Source organism: Macaca fascicularis, chromosome 20 (genome assembly GCF_037993035.2).
Source record: "Macaca fascicularis isolate 582-1 chromosome 20, T2T-MFA8v1.1".
NCBI classification, from domain to species: Eukaryota; Metazoa; Chordata; class Mammalia; order Primates; family Cercopithecidae; genus Macaca; species Macaca fascicularis.
The window spans coordinates 12,975,432-13,001,222 of record NC_088394.1 but is presented as its reverse complement, the minus strand read 5'-3'; the positions used below and the strand labels follow the sequence as shown (position 1 = coordinate 13,001,222).

Here is a 25,791-nt window from a genome sequence, read left to right as displayed (position 1 = left end):
TCCTCGTGACCATATGCAGTTGGCATCACCATGCCATGTGAGCGAGGGGAAAATGTAGACCCAGAGCGGTTAAGAGTACACAGAATTTCAATGCAACTCTTTCTATATCAAAGTCATTACAGTTGACAGAGCACTATTCTGAAATCCACCGCTAAAATAAAATATCCTGTTCACAAACTGTTTCAGAGGGAAACGGAGGTTCAGAGGAAGGGGCCCTGATTCAGGGAACTCTTCTCCCTTGTAAGGCCCATACTGAGCATCTACTCCGGATCCCTCCAAAGGGCGACTCTGCTTCCCTCATACCCTTCCCCTGCGCGAGGGGTGCAGGCAGCCCTGAAGCTGTGTTCCTGCGATCACCGAAGCCCTCTCTTACGGTAAACCTTTGAAGAGCAGCCACTCTACCCACCTCCCCCAAAGACAAAGATTCTGCCCAAACTAGGGGCTGGCCACCAGTGAGTTACATAGGACAGCTCGGCTGACAAGGCTGCCGTTTGCACTCGGGTCCCTAGTAACTTTTCTGAAGAATTTCCAAAGTGCTGGGGAAGCAATATTGAATATTATCCCCAAAGGCCACGCCGCTGCAGCAGGAGCACTGTCATCAGCAGGGGCCTAACTCAGTGCAATCATCATTAAACTGGGAAGTTGCCTTCAATTTCCGCTGGAGGGAATGTAGTTACAAAGGCAGCGAAACACGCATTCAAAGGCATTTACATGCTCAGCCCCGGCCAGGAAAGGACAAAGATTTCAAAGGCTCTGTAATACGCTAATTCTCCAGCCAAAGCTTCTATTTCAACAAACAGTAAAAGGAATTAAATGTCTGTTTTAAATCGGAACAGGTTACAGTTCGTCGGTACTCCACCTTGACGTACAGAAATGGACAAGGGCTTTGACCAAATTCTAAGTGGAAACACGGTCTTTCCCTGTTCAAAGCCCAGAGAATTATAATTAAAAATTGTAACTAGGAATGGCACCATTCAGAAGTTTTCAGAGTCTGGGTGGGCAAGGCCCAGGTATCCAGCTGCAAAACTTGAGGAGGTGGCAAAAAGCTCAGTAATCGTAATAAATAATATTTCCATGCAATGCTTTGAAATACCAAAATTAATGCCAAAAAAAATAAATCTGTGGAGAACAAAATAGTAAAATTTTAAACCAGGCAGGAGGATAGGCTCAGGACCACTGATTTTTCCTCTGGCCTATGGCTCCACACTCTTGCTCCTTCTGAGATGGTCAAGTGTGCCCAGAAAAGTGAAGGGACCTGCCAGTGTCACAGACACTGGTAGCTCAAATGTCTAGGCCTTGAGGCCCTCAGCGCTGTGCTCTTGGGTCCCTGTCACCTTGGACAGGGACTACTGCCCTAGGCTTGCCCTGCTCCAGTCCTGACACCACTCTGCGGCCGGGAGGATCTTCGCAACACCCGAGTCTAACCTTGTCACATCTCTGCTAAGACTTGTCAGGTGGCCTCTCCTTTCTCACACTCATCAGCTATGAAACCATGTATGGACTGCTCATATGAGGGGCTCAAAAGACCTATATATACACAGACTGCATGCACAGACTTGAAATTCTAGTTCCCACAGATTTCAAATCATCAGAAAGCTGAAATAACCAGATTTTTATAGTGTCACACTATGATAATTGATGTTCCTAATTATGGCCTTGAGGCACGGCACGCTCTTTAACTGCCTTCTAAATTATCGAAGATCAAATTATGTTCAGTTGCATTTTAGCATTAAGTGTATTTTAATTATATTCTCATTCTTGGAAAATTAGTAACACGCACAGCTGAAATAGATGATCAAGGCAGCTTTGTGAATAAAACGTTCTGGATAAAGCCCAGCTTTCCAGAATGTTCTCACAAAATCATATTCTGCCATCATGCTAGGTAAATGAGAGTTTATAGTTCATATCCTCTCTTTTTTTAAAAAAAAAAAAAAGTCACTTACATAAACAAGTGAATTATGGAGTAATATTCTTAAGTGAGGAAATAAAATAGGAGGAGAAACAAGAAAATAAGTGAAGCTGACCAGGTGCAGTGGCTCACGCCTGTAATCCCAGCACTTTGGGAGGCCAAGGCAGGTGGATCACTTGAGGTCAGGAGTTCAACACCAGCCTGGCCAACTGGTGAAACCCCGTCTCTGCTAAAAGCTAGCCGGGCATGGTGGTGTGCGCCTGTAGTCCCAGCTACTCAGGAGACTAAGGCAGGAGAATCACTTGAACCTGGGAGGCAGAAGTTAAAGTGAGCCGAGATCTCTCCATTGCGCTCCAGCCTGGGAGACAGAGTGAGACTCTGTCTCAAACAACAACAAAAAAGCCAACAGTAAGATTAAAACCAAAACCACATGCCATAAGGTCTCCACTTTCGCTAAAGATGAGCTCACAGTTCCGCCAAGCTTGTTAGAAGTCAAGACCAAAAAAAAAAAAAAAAGAAAAAACAGTGACAGAATTCACAGCATCCAAAAGATCTGCTACTTGGTTAAGGGAATCATTCCTGCTACTTACGCCTGGGAAAAATTTGTCTCATGTACAAATCATTCCTATTACAGATGATATGCATAGGCAACAACTGCCTTACCAATGTGATAATAGAAAACACCATGACGATTTTCAACAGGCTGTATCCCCTAATGTCCCAGGGCCAGACATGCAAACCTCAAATGCCACTGAAAACGGGCAAGACAGGCTGAGCCAGGGGAACAGGAGGGAGAGTACAACTAAGTACTATGATAAACCGAAGGTGCACGTCATTCTCAAGGACTCAGCTGTGACTCCGCCCAGCCAACCGCTGCTATGTGGAAATAATCGGCCCAATGCTTCCAGAAAATCTAATTTTTTAAATTACAAAACATTTCAAGCATGGAAGAGAATAACTAACACATATCTACGTATAGGAAATGAGGAACCAACAAGACATATTACCTGTGTACCATCTTAAGGTACAGAACTTCTGGAACTTTTGAGAACCTCTCTCCAACGCTGGCCCTCTCCCATGATCACAACCCTAATTTTTATGGTTACCATGCCCTTGCCTTTCCGTATAGCTTCCCGTAAGTGTGAATTCTTAACCTACCTCCTGTTCCATTCTACATTTTTCTCACCTTCTTATGAATGTGTCTGGCTGTAACTCACTTTCTTCGAGCCACATAATTTTCATGAGATCCATCCGAACCGATGTGCACAGCTGAGGTTCATCCATTTTCGTAGCTCTGTTGATTTCTATGCTGTAACACACTTTGTGAAAATCTACTCTCCTATCGATGGATATCTAAGTTGTGTGGAATGCTTTGTCGTTGCGAGCGATGCTGTGAACACGGCTGTGTGTGTTTCTCCCGGTGCTCCTGGGCAAGTGTTTCACTAGGGTGGGGCTAAAATTCATCTGTATTTTAATACTAGTCAAAATAATTAAAAGTTTTTTAAAAAAAACAAAAGCAACTATGTGGACCAACTCCATACCTCTATCGGCTGCCAGCCTATAGCCTGCAACAGGCGGTCAGCTTCATGGTAAATCGCAAAAGAAGATTCTCTGAGCAGTAAAATGGTTCAGGCTGCATTTGTTTCTGCCTTTTATCTAGCTTGTTTCAAGAACAAAAGAGTCCCACGTTGACAGATCACATGACCTTTTGGCAGGTGTTTATAAACATCGTTTCTTGAAAATTATCTTTAAAACAAAACTGAATGGTGACGAGCTTGGGCTTGTCCTCACTAACACAAGCCCAGAGGTTTCTAAAGAGCTAAGATGGATCCTCTTAAACTAGAAGTGCTTTTAGAAAATACGTACTGGTGAGATTTCTTTTAAAATGCATTCTCCCTAACAATGTGGCCCCAAGGCACTCCACGGCTTTTTATAAAAGGTGTTATGTAGCCTGAAGTTTCCAGAGTGACAGAACAGGAGAAACTACTGTCTGAATGTTTGTGTTCCCTCAAAAGCACATTGAGATTCTAACGCCCAAGGTAATGTATTAGAAGAGCAGGACCTTTGGGAGGCGCTTAGGTCATGAGGGCAGAGCCCTCACAAATGGGATTTGTGCCCTTATAAAAAAGTCCCCAGAGAGACCCCTTGTCTGTCCGCAATGTGAGGACGTGGCAAGAACGTACCCTCTATGAACCCCAAAGTGGGCCCTCACCAGATCCCACAGCTGCCTGGACCTTGGCCTTCAGAACTGCGAGAAATACATTTCTGTTGTTTCTAAGCTTCTCGGTTTATGGTATTTTGTTAAAATAGCCTGAACACACTAAGACAGTAGATAACACAATCGATAACAATAAACAGAAAATTACCGCATCAGTGCAAACAACATAAAAGTGTGCCTGCTGTAACTGTAGAAAGTGATTTTTATTTTTTGGAAATAGTTTCACAAAGTTTGACGGAACGTGGCCGCGGCCATTTGCTTACATTCAGCTGTTTCCATACCACTTCGATGGCGTTGAAGAGTTATGACGTATGCCCCACCCACAAATCCCAACATGTCCACTCTCTGGCCCTTTACAAAAGAGGTTTTCCCATCTCTGTGTTACATCACTGGGTCACGCACATTCTAGATTCCAATACAGAAAGGACCATAGGCACTGGTTCATTTCCTGCATTGGGAATTGAGACAGAACCAGATTCTAAGTAAATTATCTTTCTTTTGTATACAATTGAAATTTAGCTTCAGGATCAATATTCTTTAAACATGGTACAAGGGAGGATGACCAGCAGCCGCAATGTTAGGTAAGGAGGAAAGTGATAGTGTGACTATCGAGTGTTATTCGGGATGATGCCTGTAAAAGAGCTTCGACTCTGAGAAGGACTAAAATCTTTCTTTCTCTGTCCATAGGGCAAGGTAAATCATGACTAGAGTCCTCTCAGATAAACACTAGACTGTTCATGCCGCAGTCTCTTAGTGCCTGTCTTATGCAGAGTCCATCCTCCGAGTCAGGATTCAAAGGGAAGCAAGGTAAGCTTGATCTCTACCTTCCTGGAAGTTACATTCTAGAGGGGAGATGGACCATAAAGAGCCAACACGATGTAAACTAGAAGACTGGGGATGTCAACTAGAAGACTGGGGATCCTGATATTTCAATCAAGAAAATAAAACTGGGCAATACGATGGATTAGCCAGATGGAAGGCACAGTCGGGTCAGACTGGACTGCCAGGGAAGGTCTCACTGACGCGGTGACACTGAATGGAGACCAGGAGGACAAGAAGCCAACCATCTGGAGATTTGGGGGAGAGGGAATACGGGAAACACATGGGCCTGGAGGGCGAAGTGACCCTGGCCCTTCCTAGAGGCAGGCTGACGGGGCTGGAGAGTAGAATGAAGAGTGTGCTGACAGGTGAGGCAGGAGATGTGGGTGCACACCAGAGTGTCTGCGGATTTGGAATCAGCTTCCAGAGTCCAGGAAGGAGTCGACACGTAGTACTCCCGGCAAGAGAAAATGGCAGGTTAGACTCGCGGTAGTAACGCAGATAGAAAGCAATGGCTGGCTTTATGAGATATTTTAGAAGGAACTATATAATTCATTGAGTGACTAGATGTAGACAGTGAAGGAAAGAGAGAAATCAAGGATGACTCAGGCTGTTTAACTTGATTAGCTAGCTGAATGGAACGTGGTGCCATTTAGGAAGATGGAGAAAACCGCAGACGAGCAAGTCAGGAGGAAAAACCGAGTTCTGCACTGGCCTCATTCGGTGTGAGACGCCTTTAAACCAGTGGTCCTCAAAGGAGGGTATTTTTGCTTCCAAGGGCAGAGTAGGGAATGTCGAGAGACATTTTTGGTTATCACAACTGGGATAGGGAGATGTCACCAGTAGGTAAGGCTAGTGGGGAGATGTCACTAAACACCCTGCAACGCACGGGACAGCCTCCCACAGCAAAGAGCTACGCAGTCCATGTCATCAAGACCGAGTTTGGGAAACCCTGCTTCAGACAATCCACGGAGATGTCATGAAGGCCGCTGGAGCAACGTGTGTCTGGAACTCAAAGAGAAGTCAGCATTACAAGCATACATCTGTTTTTTCTCAACAGCTTGTTTTTCTTGTGTTGCTATTCTCTCTCTCATTCTTTTTTTAGCTGCTCTGCTGGGGAAAAGCAGTTACATAGGAATTAAAAAGGGATTGAGGTTAACAGATCTAGTAAAAACTGTCAAAACTATTAAGTCGTTCATAAACACTAAGGTAAAACACAATGCCAAACAGTGGAAGATAAAAAGAGAGTAAAATACACAGAGTAAAATATACAGCTTCGAGAAGCCACCCCACCAAGCTGATCACTGATGATCGATGCTATCAGAGCACTGTCTCCAAGGCATCATGGGTACATGAAGGAAAACGTGATCAACTCTGCCTTGGTTGGAAAAAGTGGTGGAAGATGGGAGGCAAGAAAGGGTTCTTTTCATTCATGTTAGACAAATGCAAATTAAAACTACATGGAGATTACATTACTCAGCTACCAGATTAGCAAAACCTCATAAGCAATTGTATTTATCCCAGCCAGTTGCAGTGGCTCACACGTGTAACCTCAGCACTTTGGGAGGCCAAGGCAGGCAGATCACCTGAGGTCAGGAGTTCAAGACCAGCCTGGCCAACATGGTAAAGCCCTGCCTCTACTTAAAATACAAAACATTAGCCAGGTGTGGTAGCATGCACCTGTGGTCCCAGCTACTCAGGAGGCTGAGACACGAGAATCGCTTAAACCAGGGAGGTGGAGGTTTCAGTGAGCCAAGATGGCGCCACTGCACCCCAGCCTGGGTGACAGAGCAAGACTCCATCTCAAAAAAAAAAAAAAAAAAAAAGAAATTTTACTTATGCCATCAAGATATTTCTAGTGTAAGAAAAGGGATACAAATATTAAATCAAGGTAGGTAAGTAAAAGAAAAAAAAAATCCATAATTCAAAATTTGAATTAGAAATATCTATATGGATCATAATATATAGTCTACTAAAAAAGAAGGGATGGGGTAGGGGAAAGGGAGGGAAGAGGCAGGTAGGGAAGAAGAAAGGGAAAGATTTTCTAGCTCTGAACACTGAAAAGGCCTAGAAACGATAACCAACCCAGCAGCAACAAGCCCCACCAACTAGATGATGCTGTACAAACACCTTTTCCCGCCAGGCGCGGGGGCTCACCCTGTCATCCCAGCACTGTGGGAGGCCAAGATGGGAGGATCACGAGGTCAGGAGATCGAGACCATCCTGGCTAACCCGGTGAAACCCCGTCTCTACTAAAAAATACGAAAAATTAGCCGGGCAAGGTGGTGGGCGCCTGTAGTCCCAGCTACTCGGGAGGCTCAGGCGGGAGAATGGCGTGAACCCGGGAGGCGGAGCTTGCAGTGAGCCAAGATTGTGTCACTGCACTCCTGCCTGGACAACAGAGTGAGACTCCATCTCAAAGAAAAAAAAAAAAAATTAAATCCCTTTTCCCAGTCAAGAAGCCAGGAACCCCTGGAGGAACAGGTGTTTCCAAGTCTGGGGCATGAAGTACAAGAAGGGCCTAGAACACCTCGGCTTCCTTGCTTTGATGTCCAGTGTGATGGCAAAAACTACTCCTGAGGATTCAGGAATCAAACTAAACACCGTCCATGGGCAGAAGATAGGACAACTTGAATATCACAAAAAAAATTACTATGATGAACTGGAAAACATCAAATAGGTTTAAATACGTAAATTTGTAATGCTTTTTTTTTTTTTTTTTTTTTTTGAGACAGATTCTCGCTCTGTCACCCAGACTGAAGTGTAGTAGCATGATCTTGGCTCACTGCAAGCTCCACCTCCCAGGTTCCAGCGATTCTTCTGCCTCAGCCTTCATGCCTGTAGCTGGGACTACAGGCATGTGCCACCATACCTAGCTAACTTTTGTATTTTTAGTAGAGACTGGGTCTCGCCATATTGGCCAGGTTAGTCTTGAACTTCTGACCTCAAGTGGTTCACCCACCTCGATCTCTCAAAGTGCTGGGATTACAGGCGTGAGCCACCATGCCTGGCCCTATTTTTTTTTTTTTTTTTTTTTTTTAAAGACTCATTGGTCCTCTCTGGAGGAGAGAAAGGAACCAACTCATTATTATGTAAATAGATAAATAAAATAATCAAAGCCTTGGTTCCCCTGGCTTCCTCATTGCATTATGATGAGGTTAATGTAGCTAACAACAGGAAATATCGCCAGGCACATGGGAATCATGCCACATGTGAAAGCAACTGTGACTGTTGTCACTATACCCACATCGTCACCCCTGGGCCCTTGGGGACATCCACACCCAACCATCCTTGGCCGGTGAGAGGCAGCAAGGGTCCTCCCAGACATGGGAGGCAGCAGAGGATGCCTGGTCTATTCTAGAGAGAAAAGTAAGAGAATATTTTCCATCTCTTCTAATTGTCAGGAAAATCTAGAAACACACAACATGCATATATATTGCCCTTACCAAGGGCCAGAAATTCTTCTAAATGTTAGATGCATGTTAACTTATTCTTCACAGTAACACTAGGAGGTAGGAACTATTACCATTCTCATTTTACAGATGAGAAAACTGAGGCTCAGAGAGGTTAATAACTTTCTCATGATCATAGACTTGTTCATTGCAAGGAAAGGTATAATCTGCACAGGCTTGTTCAGGATTCTGCAAAGTATGAAACCTTGAAGAAGGTAATAAACATGCAGAAAACCACCCAGGGGACGAGGAGTCTAAGGAACTTATCTGTGTTATCATTATTGTCACTGTCATCATCATGTTACCAGTTATTCACTGAGCGTTCACTTTGAATTCATCATTCCACATCAATTATGCCATGACAGAAGTACTATTATTTCTTTTCTTTCTGAAACAGAGTCTCGCTCTGTAGCCCAGGCTGGAGTGCAGTGGCACAATCATGGTTCACTGCAACCTCCAATTCCTGGGTTCAAGCAATTCTCCTGCCTCAGCCTCCCAAGTAGCCAGGATCACACACGTGCACCATCACACCAAGCTATTTTTTTATATTTTTAGTAGAGACAGGCTTTTGCCATGTTGGCCAGGCGGGTCTTGAACTCCTGGTCTCAAGTGATCTGCCCACCTGGGCCTCCTAAAGCGCTGGGACTACAGACATGAGCCACTGCACCTGGCCCATAAGTGCTCTTATTATTCCACTTTCTGGAGGTGAAAAGTAAGGTTCAGCAAAGTTGGGAAGATTTCCACAGTTGTTCAGTGAAACACAGGTGGAGCCAGACTTGGAAGCCAGTCAACGATATTCCACAGCTCACATTTTCCCCCAGCTTTACTGAGGTACGATTGACAAATACAAATTGAATACATTCGAGATACACAAAGAGATGAGGTATGTGTACACTGTGTAATGACTAATGCAATCAAATGAACACATCCATCAACACCCACAGTTATCATTTTTTAACTCTGTGATCTTTATCACACAACAGGGGGTGCTGAGGACACCTCAGATTTCTCTTAGCAAGTTTCAAGTAGGAGAGGCCAGGATAAGGGAAGGAAGCCAGGGATGCAGAGGAGGACAGCAGTGAATACACACATCAAGGAAAAGAGCTTTGGCTTGGGGGAGGTCATTATTTCTGTGTAGAACAAAACAAAACCAATAAACAACAAAAAAAAATCATACAGACCATTTTTCCAGCCCAGATTTTGACACTGAGAAGTGGTACATCCTACTGGCATTGGTTGAAAATCACTCCCAGGCTTTGGCCATGGCTGCAGGCGAGATTCAATGCCCAGAGCCTCCAGGGCCTCAGCTCACCACACACTGCCCCGTGTGTGGCGGTGAAACCCAGGCCCCAACGGATGCTGTGGCCTCCACCCCAGTGCCGCTGCTGGTGCCGTCTGCCTTTGTCTCCAGCCTCCGACCCCTAACCCTGTCTTCCCTCCATAGCAGGGGAAAAAAAGTGGTATGTCCTAGAGGAGTGGTTCTCAACCAGCAGGGATTTTGACCCCAGAGACATGTGGCCACATCTGGAGACATTTGTGATTATCACAGTTGGGGGGAAGGGGGTGCCACCAGCATCCAGTGGGCAGCAGCCAGGCGTGCCATGAAACATCCTACTACACACAGGACGGCCCCCATGACAAAGGATTCTGTGGCCCAAAATGTCAATAGTGTTGGGGTTGAGAACCCTGGCATAGAGCAAGTCACCTGACCTCGCTGGGCCTCACTTTTGTCCTTTGTTAAGTGGTGATAGCCATGTTTACCCTTCATTACCCATGTTTACCCTTCATTAAAGTATTTATGAGCAGTAAATATATCTACTGTCTGCCCCATGACAGGCACTCAAAACAGCAGCTGACACTAATGGCATAATCATCCCTATCAGGATCACCACCATCATTAAGTAGGAGAAGTACCTGCATTAGGGATTGGCACAATGTGACCTGCTGGCCCCCTGCCTGTTTTGGTAAATAAAGTTTTATTGGCACTCAACCATGTTTACAGATTGTCTTGGGCTGTTTCACCGCTTCGATGGCAGGGGATCACATGGCCCACAACACCGAAAGATTTTACTATTTATCCCTTTATAGAAAAAAAGTCTGCTGGCCTAGGAATGATCAAGAAATGTGAAGTGCTATATGAAAAACAAATTGTTATAATTCTGATGTGTCAAAAAAAATTGTAGGAAATTTCTTTCTTCCCCCTACATATTTAAGGGCCATGGGCACAAAGTTACAGGTGCAGAGCATTCTAATTGCTGAAAGCCAATTTTATCCACTCGATTTTATCACTTTTCATCAAAATTGACCACCACTTTGCTTTAAAATACACGCCATCATAGCAGTTCAAACCTCTAACACCGGGAAGGCAGTCATTATGATACTTACAGAGAAACTGAGATCTGATATCTCGCTCTCCTCCCAAGCCAGAGCACAGGAAGGGGACAATTTTCCATTAATTTTAAAAGCTTTTTACCACCAAAGGAAGAAAATTTTTTCAGGAAGACAAAAAGATAATATTTTAGCATTTAAATCTAGTTTTCTTCACAAAGTGAAAATGATTTCTACATATTACATAGTAGGAATTGGGTTGTTACCATAGAACATATTTCATTTTGAGGAGAACTGAGTTTAAAAGATTCATTTTTGGAAACGTTAATCTCGGGCACCTGGAGATGAAAGCGCTGGTGCACAGAAGTTGGTCTTTGTCGAAAGGCAGTTTTCAAGTTTTTATAAGACTCATCTCCCTTCTCTACCTTAAAAATGGATTTAAAAAAAAAAAAAACTACTTAAAGGGAGTGGGGGGAAAAAAAGAACCCAATTTCAATATCCTTTGCTAAAGAAATAGTCTTTGCTCGAAACAGGGCAGAGAGTTGCCTGTGTGACCCAGAGAAATAAGTGAATTGAAACTTTTCTAAAGTACTTGTCACTGTAAAAGAGTTGCTGAGAGTTTGCCCTGGCAAAGCTGAGTTTTCGGTACTGAAAATGGAACCTGTGAGTCACTCCGAGGAAGCCCGAGGAAACAGGGTATATTCAGCTCTCTGCTCCACCGGTTCCAGAGGTAAAATGTACCTTCGTCAACGGAAGCTGCAGAAAAAGCAGGATACTGATGGGAAAAAATTAGCCACGAAGGAAGTTGTGAGAGTTGTTTTCTCAAAAACAAAACTAAGAAAGCGGTGGGCGACTTGGCAAGCAAAAGTTCTTGGACTGGTAGGAAGAGAAGGAATGTTCAGGGATTCTGGCAACTTCTCCTGGAAGGCTGGCTTCACTGTCCCATGGTGGGGTGTGTGCATATCCTTAAAGGGAACCAGTGACCCCACTGCCTGTCATCCTAGGAAAGTCAACCCTGGGACAAGTAGAAGTGGAGAAGCAAGGACATGGGAAGTGACATCGTTTGGCTGTGTCCCCACCAAAATCTCATCTTGACCTACAGCTCCCATAATTCCCATGTGTTGTGGGAGGAACCCATGGGGATAATTGACTCATTGGGGCAGTTTACCCCATAATGTTCTCATGGTAGAGAATAAGTTTCACAAGATCTGATGGTTTTATAGGGGGAAACCCCTTTCACTTGGTTCTCATTCTGTCTTTGCCTGACGCCATGTAAGACGTGCCTTTCACCTTCGGCCATGATTGTGAGGCCTCCCCAGTCATGTGAAACTGTGAATCCATTAAGCCTTTTTTTTTTTTTTTTTTAAATAAATTACCCAGTCTTGGATATGTCTTTATCAGCAGCATGAAAACAGGCTAATACAGGAAGGGGTAGTCATCTCTTCCCTGGGGCTCCAGCTGCGTTAGGCCTGGACACAAAGGCCCAGAGAGGTCCAGGGCAGTTCTAGCCCTCAGCCAAGCGACAGTCAGCCAGTAGGGAGGCAGGGAGCCAGGCTGGGGACATAGACAGGTCTGGGCTGTGACTGAAATGACCTGAACCTACCCAGAGACGAACTGTGTTCCCCACCGAGCATAGACAAAGGGCAGGGAGGCGGGACCAGCTAGCAGGCGGCAGCTGTGAGATGGTGGCAGCCGTGAGATGGCGGCAGCATGAGCCCACAGCAGCCCAGAATGCTGCAGACAGACAGCGGAAGGAGGCAGGTGACTGTGGAATTCCCAGGCCTGGGAGTAGAAGGGGTGAGTCTTTAGAAACCAAGAAGACTCATTCTCCCTGAGTAAGCATGCCAGGCCATTCTCAATCCATCGGAGGAGGGAGGAATGGGAGATTTCCAGCGACCCTGTGCATGACAGCGTTGAGGGCTGTTCCACTGAGAGTGACAATGTCTGTCCCCAAAACAGGTAAATGAGACAAGAGGGTTCCCCACCACAGCAGGCACCCCACCTGAGAGATGAGGGGTGACGGGCGGCCATGTATACAATTCCCTGCTTGATCTATAAATGCTACACATTGGAAATGATGACTCCCAGACCACAGATGCAGACATCTGAGGCTCACAGAGGTCAGGTGACAGGGCCCAGGCATGCGCCTAGAGCCAGGATTTCGATTTCGATTCTCACATTCTGACCAAGAGTGGGGACAGATCGTCATCTCCTGGTGTTTGGATTCAAAGTTCTCCCCAGAGAGTGGCTGTGAGCTTCAGGTCTGGAATCTGAGCACCTACGTGACCCTGACCATCAGTAAGCTCACCACACTTCAGTTTCCTCCTCTGTAGAGTGGGGAAGAGAGTAATAACACCACAAAGAGTGGTTATAAGGATCACATGAGATCAATAAAGTGCTTAGGAATATGTCTGGCACTGTGTAAGCACTGAATGAATGCAAGCTTGCCAGCCTGATAAGGATTTTAACAATCACGGAGAAAGATATCTGCAGCTTTCCAAAAGAACAGAATGGCTCAAAATTAATTGATAAAAAGGATTCTTTGTACTTTATTTTTTTAATCCATTCAAATATGCCCCCAAAGTGGATTAAATAAAAACGTTCAATATGTTCTTTCTACCAAGCTATTGGATCAAATCACCCTATTAGCTGAGCTAAATAATTCATTTAGTTAATTCGCACTGTAATGAATCAGGAGAAGCTACAAAACCTCAAAGTCGTTCCAAGTCCAATTTCAAGTCTCTTTCAGGCTTTAGAAAAGTCTTCAACCAGAAGACAGTCATAAAATGTGTCAGGAAACAGAAACGATGAGCTTAACCTCTACCTCGGGCCGACTAATCTTCAGAAACGAACACACTGTCTGAACAGCAGGAAAGCAGTCACCGCTGTTATCAGAACTGGGTCCAAATGTCAGCTCTGCCACTTGCTGACTATGCGACTTGGGATATTCTACTCAACCCTTCTGAGCCTCAGTATCCACCACCGCCTACCTTGCAGGGCTGTCGTGAATATTAAATGACATGATGCATATAATGGGGCCAGGCATGCATATAATGGGGTTACAGGCTCACACCTGTAACCCCAGCACTTTGGGAGGCCAAGGTGGGAGGATCATTTGAGGCCAGGAGTTCAAGATCGGCCTGGTCAACATAGCAAGACCCCATTTCTTTGAAAATATATGTATAATAATAAAAAGATGTATATGATGCCCCCGTCCAGTGTTTGACACATAGTATGTGCTTATTAAATGGTGTCAATTATATTAATTTGGATTTAAATAATTTGTCTATTCATTATTCATTCATTAATAAGAGTGAACTACACTAGTGAAAATTTCTATTTATTCTACATAAGAAAGTTGCTTAGCTGGACGTTAGCAACAATTCTTACATAAGTGTTTAAACAAGGTTAGTAAAACCTCTGATCCTTACAAGCTTAACTAACACTAGAGCCACTGTGCCTTGTATCAGCCTCGCAGGGGAAGAGAACAAGGAGGGGACAGAAGATTTTAGATCCTTCAAATAAAACACACAAGAATATCACACTATTAGAAGCAAAGTCCTAAGTCTCCCTATTACATATGGGGAGATGTTTCTAAAATGACAGGGCACCTGGAGGCAACGCTTTTTACAAGATGTCTTCCAAGCCAAACTGCTACAAGTCATTCACGCTGAAAGTCCTCTGGCAGTGCCCCTGACAATCAACTAGTAGAGCACCTTTAAGAAACAAAAGCCTCTCTGCACCACCGACCTGACAAAACGCTACCTTCAGGAACGGGTCTGAAATGACTGGCTGGGACTTAGGAGGAAATTCCTATCCAAAGGCCAAGAGCGGCCATGGGAGGAAGGTGCAGCTCTCCACATGCACCTATGATAGGGAGAATCAAGACAGAGAAAAGGGAGAACTTTCCAATCCTACCACTTTCAGAAAAAGAAACATTAATTGTAGCATCTGAAACCTAAAAGACTCTCTAGTAGGAATGACAAACAGTGCTAAAAAAGGAACTACGGAGGCGTCTTGCCTCTGTCTCACTCTACGGTCTATCAGTCAGTTGCCACCTGACACGCCCAGGTGGCCAAACCTTCGCACCTGCTGTTCCTGCCATCTGGACTGCCCTTCCCCACCCTGTCTCGCTGGCAAAGTCCTATTCTACCTGCAAAGCCCAGCTTCGAAACGAACATTTCTGCGCTATCTTCTCCAATACACACCAAACCACAACCCCTCGACCAGCAGATCTGACAGCACCAATTTCCATCTTCTTTTGATTCACTGATTCACTGCTTGCTGCTAAAAATTACTGTTTTATGGCACTAACTCGGCTAGTAGGCTGTGAGCCCCCCAAGGCGAGGGAGAGGGCTGATTCTTCAATCTATCCACTGATCTGGCCCTCACTCACTCATCCATTCATTCACGCACTGAGCACTGAAGTGAACGTTGGTTTTCTGCCACCACGGCATCTGCTTCCCCTAACAACAGTCCCAGTTTTCATCTGGGATCCATCCCTCTCCCCAACCTCCCTTCTCCATGTCTCAATGGAGCTCTTCCCTGTCTTAGCACCAGCCAGATCCTGTGATCAGCTGAAAAGAGAGAATGGAACCTAAGTTGACTCTACAGAGTAAATGTAAGCTTTTTGACAGGAATGGAGACAGACTCTTGCTTTTTCCTATAAATGTGAACCTGGAAGAAAAACTGTGTGCCCAGGGGTGATCACAGTCATGTGTGACCCTGAGGAGGAAAACCCATTGATAGGGTTTGCCTGTGTCCCCACCCAAATCTCACCTTGAACTGTAGCTCCCACAATTCCCACGTGTCGTGGGAGGGACCCAGTGGGAGGTAACGGAATGATGGGGGCAGGTCTTTCCCGTGCTGTCCTCAAGACAGTGAATAAGTCTCATGAGATCTGATGGTTTTATAAGGGGGAGTTCCCCTGCACAAGCTCTCTCTCTTTGCCTGCCACCATCCATGTTAGACACAACTTGCTCTTCCTTGCCTTCTGCCATGATTGTGAGGTCTCCCCAGCCATGTGGAATTGTGAATCCATTACACCTCTTTTTCTTCCCGGGCTCAGGTATGTCTTTATCAGCACCATGACAATGGACTAATACACCTACCAAAAATGATGTCAACCCAGAAAGGGAAGAGGAAAGCACAGTAAAGAGAGAGAAACAGGAGCCTGGTAACACAGCTTAAGTATCAACCATTTGCCACAGCTGAAGCCAGACTTTTCCTTGGGCCAAGGGATTCCCTTCCTCGACATTACCACGACAGGCTCGACTCAGTGGTAATAACAAGCTGAACAGACACCGGTCAATTCTTGCTCTTACAAAGCCTGTGGTGGATCCGGCAACACAACAGAGCAACTCTCCTCCAAGCAGTGACTCAGGAATCCAGGCTAGTGTCATTTTCTAGCTATGCATCATGGAACACACGGCTTCCAGAATCACCATAGCAGGGGAGCAAGAACCAAGAAAACTCATCCCCACTCTCCTATGCCTCAGTCTAGGATAACACTCATCACCTCTACTTTCAACCCATTGGCCAAAACTAGTCACACAGTCCCAAGCTACCCATAAAGGAGACTAGGAAATGCATCTGTCCTGTGTGTATACAAAAAGAAAAATGAGACAGACCTTGATAAATAACACAGTCTTTGTCAAGGACAGCCTGAGCCAAGCTTTTTTATTCTGCAACCAAAAAAACTATTTATTCAACGATACAAGCATCAACCAGGTACCAGAGGTCATGAAGGATGAACACAGATAAGTGGGGCACATTCACGACACCGTACTAGCAGGATTAGGAGAGGTGACACAAAGGATGTGCAGGACACCCGGGGCAAACTGAACCCAGTCTTCAGGAGTGCAGTGGGGTGATTCGAGAAGGCTTCCAGGGTGAGATTTGAAAGCTCAGAAGTCAGCCAGGGAAAATGGACAGGAGAGGGTTCATGAAAAAAGAACAGGGTTCCAGGTGGGACCTTATATCTGCCTGTGTAAAGGTCTGCAGTGAGAACACGTGCATTTGAGAAAGGAAAACATGCTCAGAGCAGGAAGGTAAGAGCATAGCAAAAAGGCTTACTTTAACATGTGTACATGTTACTTTTACAGGAACCTAAGGGCGAAAGTGAGCCAATGGCAAGTTTTAAGCAGAAAAAGAAATGGACCAAGCAGACTGGGTCCGGAGTAGTTTGTCATTGTCCATTTACATGCATTAAATGCCACAAGTCCCTCCCTCCTCCCTGTCTCAGCATTTTTCACTCTCCCCGCACCCCTAGTTTCTCCAGCTCCACACTGCCAGTGATGAGCCCTTGATATTGCCAGCAGGCTGAGCTCATGCAGCATTCAGGACAGCCCTGTCCCTTCATCGGGTGTATTCTGAACTCTGAGCCCAACCTTGACAGGACTACATCTCTTTTACTCGCTTCCATCAAGGCCATAGGACTCCTTCTGGCTTCCTGAAGCCACTTCCCGCCTCAAAGAGGAAGGCAAATATAAAACAGGCCCAAAATAGTGTGGGTCTGAAAAGCTGAAAACCAGCCACTATAATTACAAGTATTTTTATCTATCGTCCAAAAAAGGAGTATTGGATCATTTTCCAAGTGTTTCTCTAAGGAAGTTCATCTGTTCATTCGCAAGTACTCCAGACTTCCAGATCAGAGGCACAACCGGAAATGAGGCTTCAGCAGAAATGGAAGCGAAACGGAACACACGGGGTGGAGACACAGCAAAGATCAGGGCCCGGCGCTGCCACCGGAGAGGGTGGTGACCTCGCCATGAAATGGGAAACAAGGTGTCCAAGGTTCTATGAGAGAAATCAAAAGATCGGCAAAGATAGACACTACAAAGCTGGAGGCGCAAGCATGCCTGCACAGAGGCACGGCTGTGACCTGCACCTGAACACGCCCCAGGCAAATGCAAACAGGTAACTGAGAGGCCAAGGGAGAAGAGGGAAGAAGGAAGAGCCATTGAGAAGAAGACAGTGCCAATAGCGGACCCTTCTCCTCCCGATACACAGGCAGATAGCCCCAGCACACAGGAACAGATGGGGACATCCAGTGGGCACAAGGGGCATCAGAAGGGGCCTGCCATCCAAGGCAGCACGCACGGCTGTTTACCCAGTAAGTGCTCACATCAGAAACCGTGTCACCAGCTAGAATCTGTTTCCATTCTCCCTCCTCATCTCTTCCATCGTTCCCTAGTTCTTGACAAGCTAATAGCCAGCATGTTTGTCACTGAGTTCATTTTCCTGGCTCTGCTTAGAACTCAAAGTTAGAGCTAGCAGGCAAGGCAGGCCGGATTCCTGTTTCTAGTCAGGTACAGAGAAGGCCACAGAGGGCGATGGGAAGAGTACCAACTCTGGGGTCAGTCAGGGGGTCAAATCTTGCTTCTACCCATGCTACCCCGTGACCTCGGGCAGGTGACTTAGCCCTTCCAAGTCTTGGCTTCCTCATCTGTAGGTATGTAGAGAACAACGAATCAGACAGTCCATGTAATGCAATTAACACAGTGCCTAAAAATAGAGTAGCCCCTCAATTTGCCCTCACTGCTATTACCTTCATTATCTTTTTCTGTTTGTTTGTTTTGGAGACGTCTCGCTCTGTCACCTAGGCTGGAGTACAGTGGCGCCATCATAGTGATGCAGGACTGATGAGCTCCCCAAGAAGGGCTTAGCCTGCAAGGGTTCTTGGTTGTGCCCGGGAAAGTATTCAAGGGCAAGCTGGAGATAGAAGAAAACAGCTTTATTGAAGCAGTGGTGTCACAGCTCCAGTGGAGTGACAGCTCCGGGACTGCTCCTGCAGAGCAGGGTGACCCGTAGACAGAAGGCGGCAGCTCAGGGCAGTTATGCAGTCACATTTGTACCTACTTTTAATTATGTGTAGATTAAGGGGTCGTTTATGCAGAAATTTCTAGAAAGGAAGTATTAACTTTTGGGTCACTGCCATGGAAAGGGGCGGTAACTCCTGGATGTTGCCATGACGATGATAAACTGACATGGTACCCACGGGCATGTCTGATGGAAAGCTGCTTCCACCCAGCCCTGTTTTAGCTAGCAGTCAGTTTGGTCCAGTGTCTGAGTCCCACCTCTGGAGTCAAGTCCCACCTCCTCCTTCAATAGCTCACTGCAGCCTTGACCTTCTGGGCTCAAGAAATCTTCCTGCCTCAACCTCCTGAGTGGTTGGGACCACAGGCACGCTGCTGTGCCCGGCTAGTTAAAAAAAAACATTGTTTTGTAAGTACAGGGTCTCACTACATTGCCCAGGCTGTAACATCAATATCTATAGCTGCTTTTCATAAAATGTCATGAAAAACCCAACAGGCCACCGAGTACCACACACGTAATAGACCCTCATAAAGCACTGGTGGGAGAAATTCTCCAGGATCAACAACCCAGGTTCTTCAACTAATAGATGACAGGTAAGGAAGAAAGGGAGAGGTAGGGAGACACAGGTGACAGAACACACAGATTAAAAGAGACTCAAGAGATCTGTCACCAATCGTGAGGTAGGGACCTTACTAGGATCCTGACTCAAACATCTGTTTAAACTGCAAATGTGAACACTCACCAGATATTTGATAATACCAAAGAATTACCGCCAACTTTTGGTGTGATAATGATCCTACAGAGTTTTTTCTGTTTTAAAAAGAGAGCCCTTATAGTTTACTACCAATATATTCCTAACTACTTAGGGGCGAAATCAACGTTGTGTTTCAGATTTCCTTCCAAACACTACGTGATGCTGGGGAAACAGGAGGGTAAGTGGATGAAACAAGACTGGCCAAGAGTTGATAACTATTGAAGTAGGGTGATGAGTATATGGAAGTTCTTTCTGCTCTTTCGCCTATTCTTTACCAGTAAAACATATATGCTATTTTAAAAAAAACAGAGACACCTGTGTGAGATACAGCCCGCCTCCTCCTCCTGGAGAGACCTTCGTTAGGGAAGGAGTCCATTTGTAAAGGAGACCACACTGGAGGCTGGAAATCCATGCGCTGGTGAAGCCCGCAGCCTGGGTCACACCTCCTCATCCTCAAATCCCTCACTTTCCCAGGGCCTGTGCAGCTGTGCTGCTGACCTGACTGTGTGTGTTGTTAACTGAAGTCAAGGCAGACAGCCAAGCAAAGGGCACATCCAAGAGGCAGAAAAGCTCCAAGCTTAGCCATCCTGCGTAAATGAGATGCTCCAGTTCCTTGTTCAGGAAGCTGGGGATGAGAAAGAGTGAGCCAGGGGCCCCCTGAAAGACCTTCTTAAAGAAGCTCCTCTCCCTGACACTCCAACCTGAGAATCACTGGGACTAGCATGACCCTTCTTTAACAGGCTTTTTAAAGTGTGACTATGGTATTGCAGTAATGTGGGGCTTTTAAAAGAGCTCTTATCTTTTAAAGATAGATTCTGAAATAGGAATGCAATAATATGGAATCTGGAATTTTCTTCAAAATACCATGAGAGGCTGAGGTTTGAGGGGTGGGACAAGATACAGATGAAGCAAGATTGGCCAGGAGTTACTAACAGCTACAGCCAGGTGATGGATACATAGAAGCTCATTACACTCATTTATATCTGTGTATATTTCAACTTTTACGTAATAAAAAGATTTGAAGAACTCCTTGGAAGTTTAGCCCTGTTAGTCATTCACACTTTAGTGGGAATTACACCTATCCTGCTAGAAACTATAACTTCTTACCCTTTTTCACTGATACACAGGAGGCACTTAAACACTCAGTTTTGCTTGGTAATCAAACTATATGAGGTAAGAGCCTGGTCTCAATCCACTCAGTTTCATGTGATTTAAAACAAAACAAAACAAAACAAAACAAAACAGAACAGGCATGGTGGCTCACACCTGTAATCCCAGCACTTTGGGAGGCTGAGGTGGGCAGATCACTTGAGGTCAGGAGTTTGAGACCAGCCTGGCCAATTTGGTGAAACCCTGTCTCTACTAAAAATACAAAAATTAGCTGAGCATGGTAGCGCATGCCTGTAATCCCAGCTACTACGGAGCGGGAAGCAGGAGAATCGCTTGAACCAGGGAGGCAGAGGATGCAGTGAGCCGAGATTGTATACCACTGTACTCCAGCCTGGGCAACAGAGTGAGACTCCATTAAAAAAAAAAAAAAAAAAAAGAGTCACATCATATCTTTCATTTTGAGTATCAGTTTAATGTAGATCTCAGCTCAGAGTTTTTTATCCTGAGTCCTGATACAGAATCCAGTATTTTATTGAAAAGCCCATGCTGCTCTTATATAAAAATGACTCCTGGACACGTCAAAAGTGTTGGAACCCATTGGTGCCAATTTATGAGGCAAGCACTGGTGGTGTAACTGCTCCCAAGGTGCTGGCTGCTTCCGGAATGTTTACAGTTTATTAAAATGATGATCACATTCACAGTTATCTACAGCATGTGATTATGAGTTTATTTTTTACCAGCTTGATGTTTAAGCTTACTTTTCCATTAATAGCAACTCTGCCATTATAATGAGAACAAATGTTGCTAATACGCCATTATTTTACCCATGAGAAAAATTCAGGGATTAACTATACTCAGACAGTAAATGATAAGTGTCTTATAATTTTAAAAATCAATCAATAGCTAGCCGAGCCCTGTCATATGGAAGGAAGTAAAGTTCTGTTTGCAGAGGATGGACCGGCAATATTGAAGCAGAAGATACACAAGTGGGGCAAACAGCTAGAAAACGCTGCCAGCAAGCAAGACCTGGGAGAGCCTGAAGGCAGCATGAGGGAGCTAAGCCCTGGTCAACAGTGAGCGGAAGGAGAACTGAAGGGAAACGGCATCTACTGATTACATATGGATACAAAGCTTTATGTAAGTGAGGGCGCCGCTGGTAAGCAAAAGCAAAAGTCCTTATACAAAAATCCAGTATTTTATTGAAAACCCCATGCTGCTCTTATATAAAAATGACCCCTGGACACATCAAAAGTGTTGGAACCCATTGGTGCCAATTTATGAGGCAAGCACTGGCAGTGTAACTGCTCCCAAGGTCCTGTAAAAGCAAAAAACAAAACAAAACAAAACAAAACAAAAAAAGAAACAAACAACCAAAACACCAGATTCTAACCTAAACTAAAATAGAATTCACTGTAAACAGGCAGAAAAGTGGAAATCGGGCTCAGAAAAGTAACTGGGGCCAGGCACAGTGGCTCACACCTATAATCCATCCCATCACTGTGGGAGGCCGAGGCAGGTAGATCACCTGAGGTCAGGAGTTTGAGACCAGCCTGGCCAAGATGGTGAAAATCCATCTCTGTTATAAAAAAAAAAAAAAAAAAAATTAGCCGAGTGCGGTGGCACGCATCTATAATCTCAGCTACTTGGGAGGCTGAAGCAGGAGAATTGCTTGAACCTAAGAGGCAGAGGTCGCAGTGAGCTGAGATTGTGCCATTGCACTCCAGCCTGGGTGACAGAATGAGACTCTGTCTCAAGAGAAGAAAAAAAAAAAAAAGAAAAAGGAACTGAAACCAGAGCAATTCTGACAGGTTCAACACAGGAAATAACTAGAGTCTTATCAGACTCATTGCTAGTAGTCTATTGAATAAATGCCTATTGTTAATTGCTATTGAATACATGGCCTCCCAAGCATTGCTGCATTCTTATATACCTTCAGAGTTAAACCCCCATTGGCCTAGCTCAGGTCATGTGCCCGGCCCTGAACCAAACCCAGGGCAAAGCACTTGGATGTACTGTCCCACCCAGACAGCATGCTATGGTGGAGAGGAAGCCCTCCAAAGGAAGTCAGGACAGAGGGGAGAAGAGGAAGCACAGAGACACCTCCTGTATACTGCAGGCACTCAGCTGGGTTCTTTATGTGCCATTCCCAAAACAAACCCACTTGCAGCTATGACTGGCTGCATTTCACTAATGGAGAACGTGAGGCTTAGAGAGGTTAGGGGCTGTGCCCAGGAACATACGGCAGTAAGTGGCAAATCTGAACTCAGTCTGACACACGATACACGTGCTTTCCAAGTCACCAGGCTGCAGAAGGCAGCGACAGAGTGATGGAGGCCCAAAGTCCAAATGTCGCCAACATGTCACATTGTTGTGAAGGCAACAATAGAACATCTCTGAAGATGAGTCCAAACCAAAGGAAATGTACTTAAAAGAGGTAAAGAAGCAAGAGACTCAGAAGAGATCTATCTTGGATGTGTTCAATATATTTTATCTTCAAAACCTTGGTGAGAACAATTGTTTCTCTTCTGATGTCTTAGAATTTCAAGAAGGATGGGGAAGTTTACAGAAGAAATTCTGAGCATCACTAACAGTCTCTAAGAAGCAGGGAGGAATTATCTAAAGAAGCTGTGGTTAGGTGCCAACCTCTGCAGAGCTGCTGTCAAAGACACGGCTCCAGGTCTGTGGGTATAACCCCACCTCTGCACTTCAATCCTGTGTCCTGACTATCAGAACAGGCACGTCCGCCTCATCCACAAGAAGTCGCTCTGCAAGTGGCTCACGCCTGTAATCCCAGTACTTTGGGAGGCTGAGGTTGGTGGATCATGAGGTCAAGAGATTGAGACCATTCTGACCAACATGGTGAAACCCCCATCTCTACTAAAAATACAAAAATTAGCTGGGCGTGGTGACGCATGCCCGTAGTCCCAGCTACTCAGGAGGCTGAGGCAGGAGAATCGCTTGAACCCAGGAGGCAGAGGTTGCAGCGAGCTAAGATCACGCCTCTGCACTCCAGCCTGGCGACAGAGGGAGACTCTGTCTCCACAAAAAAAAAAAAAAAAAAAAAAAAAAGCTCCATCTAGGGTAGTGAATGCCATTTCAGGGATGTCTGTTTCAACCTCACAACTTCCTTGGCTCATCTCCTACAACCATCAACACTGCTGCTCCCAGGCTAGGAAAAGTCACAAAGGGAGGAGAAAGGAAGCTAAGGGCTGGACACTGAGAAGGCGCTCAATGGGTGTGCGTGAACTGTGTCGGCACCATCTATTACCCAGTGGCCTCCCTAGGCTCCAAGCTATGCTTCCTGCTAACACTGAGGGCCAGAGGAAAGTGTGCCTCCTCTACAAAACCCATGTGCTCTTATTAGCTATCTAAACTAATTTCTAATTAGCTATCTAACCTAATTTCCACCAGGATGCTCTGAGCTCTAGTTAAGACTTAACTGTGGGCCGGGTGCAGTGGCTCACACCTGTAATCCCAGCACTTTAGGAGGCCAAGGCAGATGGATCACCTGAAGTCAGGCGTTTGAGACCAGCCCATTTAAAGAGGGCTTTATGGCATTGACTTTAGGTCTTCACGCCTTCATGCCTGAACCTTGAGCCCTCCCGTTTGGTAGTTCCACACTCACCCTCTGACAGCTGGCCGGAACAGCCAGGCAGGTGAACCCTGCAGTAACTCCCCACATGACCCGATCCTCTCCACACATCCCAGCTGAGGTCAGCACAGCAGGGGATGAGACTTTCACACGGTCAAAGCCAAGCAGGTGACGACACAGCCAGGACACAGCCACAGTACCACCTTTCTCCCCTCCCCCACTCTGCTCCCGACCTGTCAGTCTCCTTTCAGTTCCTGCCAATGCTTCCTTGTATTCAGCCTCTGTTCTTGCTGTTGCTGATGCAGAAAGCAGGCATCTGATAAACACTGAAATAAATCATCCAACCACCCGGCCCACGAATGAACGAGTGGCACTTGGCTCACAGGGTCAAACACCCAATCACCGTCTTCTTGCACCCCCACCCCACCCCACCCCACCCTACACGCTGCCCAGCAGCCCCACAGGTAGAGAATCTCCATGGAGAGCGGTGCCTGGACCCAGCACTCAATGCCTTTGTGGACCCTACGAAGCAGGCGCCCTTGCTGAGCTGCACTGGTCTGACGGAGTCCTCACCATAGCACCCTTGTTCCCCAGAGGAACAGAACCTTTCACCCTGCACTTTCATTCTAAGAACCTTTCACCCTCTCTAAGCTCATCAGGCCTTCTTTCATTCAGTAAATCCAGACATCCCCATCCTAGGGAGAATTTAAAAATTCAAGGGTTATGCGGCATCTACCATTTGCCAATAAGTGGCTGTGGAATGTACAGAGCTGACAAAGACACGGTCCCGCCTTCCAGGGGCTCGGAGTCCACTGGGGGAAAGAAATACACAAGTCGTCCCAATCCTGAGATTGGGGCCCTGTTTCCCTCTCCACTTGGGCCTTCCAGGCATAGACTCGCGGCCCAGAACCCTGGCATTGCCACCAGCCAAGTCTGAGTCTCACGGCCCCACTGAGGGAGCTCCCAAGGAAGGGCACAGTGGTGAGCAGAGACCACACAGGAGTGCCCTGTCCCCAGGCCTCCCCAGCCTGGCTTTTGACTCATCCCCACCAGCCTGTGTGTTAAGGCCTCAGCTTGCCTTCCCTTGCGCTCACTTGAGTTAGAATGCAAGATGTTTCTAAAGTCACCTTCCTTCTTTAGAGTCAATTTAGAGACCAGACAAAACAGATGGTAACAATGGCAGCCTGAACCAGCAATGAACTTAGGGGGACCCCCTCCAAGGCCCTGGGCTTCTGAAACCCACCGAAGCTCACGCATGTCTCCACAAAAATGAGTGAGTGTTTTCCTGATTACCAAAATAAAACTCACTGTAGAAGATTTAGAAACAACCAAAAGTATGCTTGTATAGTTAACATGTGTATGTATGTATATACACACATTGCTTATAATACTACCACCAAGGGACCATTACAACATGTACACACAGCTCATCAAAAACATAGCTTCTCAACTTTACCATCGAATATGGTAATAATCGATGGTTTCTGAAAAACCTCTTTATCATATCCAAGAATTACCTTTATTCCTCATTTATGAAGAATATTGTTTATCAGGTATCAACAAAGTTATAAAATGATTTTTCATTACCTACCAAGATAAATATCTGGTTTTCCTCTTTGAGGCCACTAATGAGATGATTTACATGGATGAATTTCTAGCATGCAGCCATCCTTGCAATCCTAAATAAACCCTGTTTTACGTGCACTGTTCTTTTAATATGTGACTGAATTTGAGTAATGACTTTCTAGAATTTTTGTACATCTCATACACAGATGATTCTATTTGATAGTG

The 25,791-nt window shown here is 45.5% G+C and overlaps 1 protein-coding gene and 1 non-coding gene across 12 annotated transcripts in view; one reads left to right on the top strand and one right to left on the bottom strand.

Annotated features, from left to right (window-relative positions):
- SNX29 (sorting nexin 29) overlaps positions 1-25,791 on the bottom strand; it is a 589,214-nt gene that overhangs the window by 270,068 nt on the left and 293,355 nt on the right. The gene's annotated exons all lie outside the window — the stretch shown is intronic.
- On the top strand, positions 9,630-9,756 carry LOC123570740 (small nucleolar RNA ACA64). The gene has a single exon (XR_006694987.1). It is a non-coding gene; the product is annotated as a small nucleolar RNA ACA64 (small nucleolar RNA).